The following is a 7625-nucleotide window of genomic DNA, read 5'->3' as shown; positions in this document are numbered from 1 at the left end:
GCAATTTCAGTTCTTTATTTCAGCCTTTATTTATTTAAATGAGCCAGAACTGAATTTAGGTTAATGGCTTTTGAGGTAACACTTTTCACTTGGAAACTAGATGGAGGCAATCTGAGATGTTATTAGATGGCTTCATTGCTGCCATCTTTACTTTGAACAATTATGTAAAGTTAACGTTCTGATAAAGCAAATTTAAAGGGAAGGAATCTCAATAAAAGGAACTTGACAATAACACATCAAACTGACCACACTTTTTGTCCCTTCGAATTCAATGTAAACTACTATTCTTGGAAGTCCCTTTCATATGACACTGAAAGATTGCCGTAACACCAAAATTAATTAATTAATTATGATCTTTTATTGTTCAGAATGACACAAAATATACGTGTAACAAAATGGAGTGGGACTCTGGATCGGTATATGAGTTTGGGATGATGATTGTAAACAATGCTTTTAACAAAACTGTGGAGTTGTCTGTGACATTCCGATACTCTGATAAATACGGTTAATACGTTATGTCTTGCTTTCCTACTTGCAGTTGTGTCGTCGTTGAAGCTGTTGCATCCGTGTGAAAACTGGATAGGCTCTTCACGTCTCCAGTGACAGAATTAATGTATAGCTACAACGCAACATGTTAACTTGCTGCCTCATCAGCTCCATATTCAATTATATAAAACCAGTTGGATTATCTTGCTCTCCAACTCAAAATAAACTAGAGACGTCTTCAGAAACCCCAGGCCACTACCACACCAAATATTAAGCACTTTCACACCGAATTTTTACTGGTTAAGTCTCGTGTAGTCAGACGTGGCACGCCATGATACGCACACGGCAAGTGTTGACTGCAGCTCTCTCTGGTTTTCCGTACTTTTCCTCTCTAGCAGTGTTCGCGGCAAGGTCAGCCAAAAGACTGGATGCCGAACACCCATCATTTTGATTAAATGAATTACATGTTCTAATTCCCTTAGAATGTTGCAGTTGGTACAGTTATAACTTTTTGTACATTTCTACTATTTATTTTTCATAAGATGTTTTCACAAAATACTTTTTCTTTCCCGCGGACATTTACAAAAGAAAGTACATGTTTGCATACAGACGTAGTTATAGAGGTTTCCTTAACACTAAACAAACATTATGGGATTCTCGCGAGTGCTAATGTTGGTATTGGTTAACAAAAATGGTTCAAATGGCTCTGAGCACTATGGGACTTAACATCTGAGGTCATCAGTCCCCTAGAACTTAGAACTACTTAAACCTAACTAACCTAAGGACATCACACACATCCATGCTCGAGGCAGGATTCGAACCTGCGACCGTAGCGGTCGCGCGGCTCCAGACTGTAGCACCTAGAACCGCTCGGCCACTCCGGCCGGCCGGTATCGTTTAACTAGACGCACATGCTAACGAGGTTGTTCGATACCAGGATACAATTCAGCCCACGTATCGGGACCCCGATTCGATCTTGTGCTTCGTTTCAGTATGAGCTTTGACCTTTCAGTCCCTACTAAAATGTGATGTATTTTAAGTTCAGTTACTTGTGAACGTTTGAATTTTTGTGTGTTAGCGCACGAGCGTCCATGCTGCGATCATTAGGTGACCGAATGCTCTCTAAATAATGGCGATTAATACAGCCACAAACAGTTTCTTGAAATTCGGAGTGAATAAATGCTCATTTGAAATCAACATAATTCGTTCAACTTTTTGCCAAAGTGCATTCCAATACACCATCAAACATCCTGTGGTTATTAACCTGATGTACCCCGTAAGACAAACGTACTAGAATGCATTTAGTAAAGTTAAAACCATGATCGATCGATGTGAATGTTGCCAGTTAGACTTCGCTTGCGCTGAATCTCGTGATAAAGAAGAGTACCAAACTGAATTAAATATGTGACTGTATACGATTTGTCATTCAGGAGAAGTTGCAGAATAATAAGCACGGATTTGTCCGATAGTTCGCGTTCATGATAATATCCGTCCCATACATCAAAAGTGCGTCCGACCGAATAACCAGTTCAGGATTCAGACGATTCCGATATTTTTTAAACAGTAGCCACCCATCAGTGTGAAATGCTGTATGTCGAGTGAATTCAAATCTAATTCATGGCTCGAACGATTGTAACCACCTATTTCCAATGATATGATAAAGTGAAGTTTTGGTAAGTGACTTCCCCCGTGGTTGAACTAAATTCCATTAGTGTTCCTAGAAATATCTCATATCTGCGCCTTCACAGGGAGGTTTTATGCGGTTGTAACACATTATCTACCAGCATATCGATACTTCTACTGCCGGAGACTTTGCTATTGTGATTGATTCTAGTTCCTGGTTCCCGAAAAGATAATAAATCGGTACTGGTCTTCACGTCTGTTTGAGGCTGGTACAAAGCGAAAAATAAGACCCCTACTTGTGATGACGTCTGGCCACTCGGCAACGTTGTGCAGTGCAATCTCTATTTTAACGACTTGTGCAAGAATGAAAATTAATAACTAACGATTGTCATACGTGAACCCTACAATCAGCACCGTCGTAACACCTGCCACAGGTCATCACCCATCTTGCTTTGCTAAGCAGGAAAGTCTACCCGGACGTTCTCTGATGATGCGTGACTGGCCAACACGGCACGTTCTCGTATTATAGGTTCCCTTATCTTAACAGGTAAAAACGGAACCTTACAGTTTCGCTTTGTTGTCCGTTTTTCTGCCTGTTCGTCCGACTATCAGGAACTCTTTTTCTTATGAATGCTTCGACGTATCACGATGAAATTTATGTCACATAGATCAAAAGGTAAAACCATTTGTGTCATGCATTTTGACAATCACAAACTCACTCATCAAAACCTATAGGGTACTTTCCGTTGACCTAGAATAATGAAAGTTGGCAAGAAGTAAACTTTTACATCAAAATAAAAGGAGAAAAATCAGAAAATGGTTAATCTGTAATTACATAACAAGATATATTTATTACCAGATATTATCCGAGTCCCTGTGTATCCATCTGTCGAAACCCTTTTTCTCATGAACAAGTAGACGTATCAAGATAGAAAGTAATTGACGGAAAGTCATCGAGTAAAACGAAGTGATTTATGACGTTTCCCAAGGTAGTGTTATAGGCTCTTTCCTGTTCCGTATCTATATAAACGATTTGGGAGACAATCAGAGCAGCCGGGGTTCGGTTGTTTGCAGATGACGCCGTCGTTTATCGACTAATAAAGTCATCAGAAGATCAAAACAAACTACAAAACGATTTAGAAAAAATATCTGAATGGTGTGAAAAGTGGCAGTTGACCCTAAACAACGAAAAGTGTGAGGTCATCCACATGAGTGCTAAAATGAACTCGTTAAACTTCGGTAACACGATAAATCGGTCTAATCTAAAGCCACAAATTCAACTAAATACCTAGGCATTACAATTACGAACAACTTACATTGGAAGGAACACATAAAAAATGTTGTGGGGAAGGCTAACCAAAGACTGCGTTTTACTGACAGGACACTCAGAAAATATAACAGACCTACTAAGGATACTGCCTACACTACGCTTGTCTGTCCTCTTTTAGAACACTGCTGCGCGGTGTGGAATACTTACCAGATAGGACTGACAGAGTACATCGAAAAAATTCCAAGAAAGGCAGAATGTTCTGTATTATCGCGGAATATGCGACAGAGTTTCACAGAAATGATACATGATTTGGGCTGGACATTATTAAAAGAAAGACGTTTCTAGTTGCGACTGAACCTTCTCACGAAATTCCGATCACCAACTTTCTCCTCAGAATGCGAAAATATTTTGTTGATACAGACCTACATAGGGAGGAACGATCACCACTATAAAAAAAGGGAAATCAGAGCTCGTGCGGGAAGATATAGATGTTCATTCTTTCCGCTCGCTATACGAGATTGGAATAATAGAGAATTGTGAAGGTGGTTCGTTCAACACTTTGTTAGGCACTTAAATGTGATTTGCAGGGTATCCATGTAGATGTAGATGTAGATGGAATTTTTGTCACGTACTACGGTCTGTGATCCCTTGGCGGCCTAAAAAATTTAAGGTTAAAGGTCGTATGCCCATTTATGTCACATATTTTGACACTCGAAAACTGACCAATCGAACTTACAGGATACTTCCCGTAGGATACTTCTCATCGACCTAGAACTATAAAATTTGCAGGAAACAGGATAATACAATACAAGTAGAGGAGAAATATCCTAAAAAATTTTAAATTCTAATTACGTCAAATAAAAAAATCTTTTTGTCGTTAGAACTTACATTTCATTCATAATCTGTCAGAAACATAATAGAAAAATATTACTCCACGCAAATAAAAAAATATAAGTTGTAGTCATGTTTTAATAGGTACATAAAAATATTTTATTAAATCTTCTCTCTCTGCATTTATATACAAAAGTCCACTGCCCGCTTCATTGTCTACGTACAGCCTAATCTCAGGGCAGAGGTTTTGAAAGGCTCTTCAAATTCCCGGAACCGATTTGTGGTCAGTGTGGAATCTTGGAGATTCTCGATTTTCAGGATGGACGAACTGTCTATATACATGACTAAGTAAGTACTGGACCCTCAGTAACAGAGTCCTACTCGCACTTTGCTAATCTGCCCATTAACGAAGTCGTTTACGTCAATGTGTAGAATTCTCCGTTTGCAGCTCGTGTCGTCGCTAGAATGACTCCCCTAAATGTCGTGGCTCCACTTACCGCGCCATGAGTCCACAGCTGCATCAGGAGGCACTAAATCTCGCGGTAGGCAGTGGTCATCATCAAGTTTTGGCTCATCAGTTTACATGGTGAGCAGCAAGGGTAGCATTACACGTGTATGACGTACAACTGTCGGAATGTGCTCTTCTGACGGTGCTTCTCCATCCAGAAAGAAGAACGAACAAGGTCCTGTTGGGTAGGAATCCTATAACACTGTTCTATTCCGTAAGCATTCAAAATAAGAATAGGTCTTCAACTGTGTGACGCAGGAACTATTCATCCTTACTTCTCCTTATATCCTCTGGTACCTTCCGATGAAACCAACTACTTTCAGTGACAGCTAATCACGTGCTGCTACAATAGTAACGTGTTATAAGGACCTACTACAATTACGAAATCATTAAATGGAAACTATCGTGTAGAGGACGTTGAGGAACAGGTGAACCATAGAGTCAGTTTTATTGGCAACACACTTAAAAGACAATGATTGAAGCAAAAGAAATGAATTGAAGATTGTGTTACGGCCGGGGCTCGAAGTCGCGTCTTCTTGTACCCTAGGCAGAAATGCTAACGATTGCACCACCGCAGCACTTCAGTTAACATTGCTGCACGAACTACCCAAGCACAGTGCCCCCCCCCCCCCCACCCCCCACCACAAAAACTTCAATTAATCTTCTTCTTCAGTAGCTCTACAGCCCTTGGTGAGTCTTGGCTTCTTCAACAATCTTCCTCCACACTTCTCGGTTATTTGCTGCTCTTTTCCACCTCCGGACTCCCATATTGCTGATATCCATTATTACCTCATCGATCCATCTTCTTCTAGGTCTCCGTTTTCGCCTAACTGAATGGATCATACCTTTCATCATTTTCTTTGGAATTCTAGCCTCTGCCATTCTCTCCAAGTGTCCTAGCCATCGTATTCGCTGTGATTACTCATATTTTACTATGTCCCTGCCTTGTATTAACTCTTGTAATTCGGCATTGTAGCGTATTCTCCAGCCTTCTTCCTCCCTTATTGGCCCATAGATTTTGCGTAGTATTTTCCGCTCAATGCTTCTTAGAGCATTTTTATCGTGTTCTGTCAATGTCCATACCTCTGAGCCGTATGTGATAACTGGGTTTACTAGGGAATTATATATTAGCAATTTAGTTTTTCTTGTAACAAGGCAACTTTTGAAAAGCTGCATATTTGCAAAGTAAGCTCTGTTTCCTGCCTGTATCTTTCCCTTATAGCCTTTCCAATACTGTTATCATTTGTTATTAGGGCTCCCAAGTAGTTAAAAGAGGACACTCCATTGAAGCATTTCCCATTGATGTTTAGGTTTTTCGGAGTTCTTCTGGCCTCAGATTGTGACATTACCATATATTTTGTTTTGTTTTCATTTACTATGAGGCCAATTTTTAAGGTTTCTGTTTCCATTGCCCGGTATGTTTCTAGGAGTGTATTGGTATTTCTTCCCACTATAGCAATTTCATCAGCCTATGCACATATCTGGCTAGTTTTCATAAATATGGTGCCTCTTTTGTTGATTTTATTTACTGCACTATGCAGGGCTATGTTGAATAGGGCAGTGGAGAATCCCCTTGCTTCACACCTTTATTAAAGTCAAAGCTTTCACTTGTTCTGCTAAGAACCTTTATTTTTGCTCTTGTCTCTGTCATTGTCATTCTGATTAGTCTTATTAATTTAGCACATATACCAACTTCTTTCAGTACTCTGTATAGTTCTTGCCGATTTTTGCTGTCAAAGGCTTGTTTGAAATCGATGAATAAGAAATGCAGATCTATATCATATTCATAGAAGTTTTCCATCATTTGCCTTATCACAAATATTTCATCAGTTGTTCCTCTGCCTGGTCGAGAGCCACACTGATATTCCCCTAGTATGCCTTCTGCACACTTCCATATCCTTTCGTTTAATATACTTGTGAAGATCTTATAAGCTGTACTTAGGAGTGTTACATCTCTATACTTTTCACATGCTGTTCTGTCCCCTTTCTTATAAATGGGAACTATTATTCCCATTTTCCAATTATCTGGCATAGTTTCTGTTTCCCTTATATCTGATACTAATGTGTGCAGTTCCTTTATTACAGCCTCACCACCAGTTTTTATTAATTCAGCAATTATGCTGTCTTCCCCAAGGGCTCGATTGTTTTTTGACTTGTGCACAGCCTGGGAGACCTCTTGTAGTGTTGGCTTTCTTCCCTCATTGGTTTCATTGTCTACTTCCAGCTCCACTCTTCCCTCCTGTGCAGCTGTCTCTTCATCTTCTAGGCTGGTGCTTAGTGTATCTTCGAAATACTCTGCCCATCTTCCCACTATCTGTTCTTCATCCCTTATCATTTTCCCATCTTTACTGGAACAGGCCATTGTCTTAACTTCAATTCATATATTCTGCTTATTTTCCCTTACATTGTCACTATTGTCAGGCCTCTCCAGCACTGTAATAGCACCTCGCAGAAAAAATTTTAATTTGTTTCTTCTGCTTCAGTCATTATCGTAGATAAAGAAGAGACTTAAATGTCTCAGCGAAAAATATAATTACAAGATCTGAAAGATCACCTATGGTACAGGATTTTCCCATTAGGTCCAGCGCTGGGATGCTATTCCAATGCTGGAGAGCCGTGGCAATAGTGACGATGTAAGGGACAATAAGCAGAACATGTGAACTGAAGTTAGTGTTGGGGAGGGCACTCGGCTTGCGTAGTTCGTGCAGCAGTGTTGCTTATAATGCTGTGGTGGTGTAATGGTTAGTATTTCTGCTTATCAAGCGAGGAAACTAGGGTTTAAGTGCTCGCCGTAACACAAATTTTAATTCATTTATTCTGCTAATCTTTATCGTAGATAAAGATGGGACTTAAATATCTAAGGGATAAACGTAATTATAACTCTTAAAAAATGCGACAGATCTATAA

This window comes from Schistocerca piceifrons, chromosome 4 (assembly GCF_021461385.2).
Source record: "Schistocerca piceifrons isolate TAMUIC-IGC-003096 chromosome 4, iqSchPice1.1, whole genome shotgun sequence".
NCBI lineage: Eukaryota > Metazoa > Arthropoda > Insecta > Orthoptera > Acrididae > Schistocerca > Schistocerca piceifrons.
The sequence above is the reverse complement of the archived record's forward strand: the minus strand, read 5'-3'. Positions refer to the sequence as shown.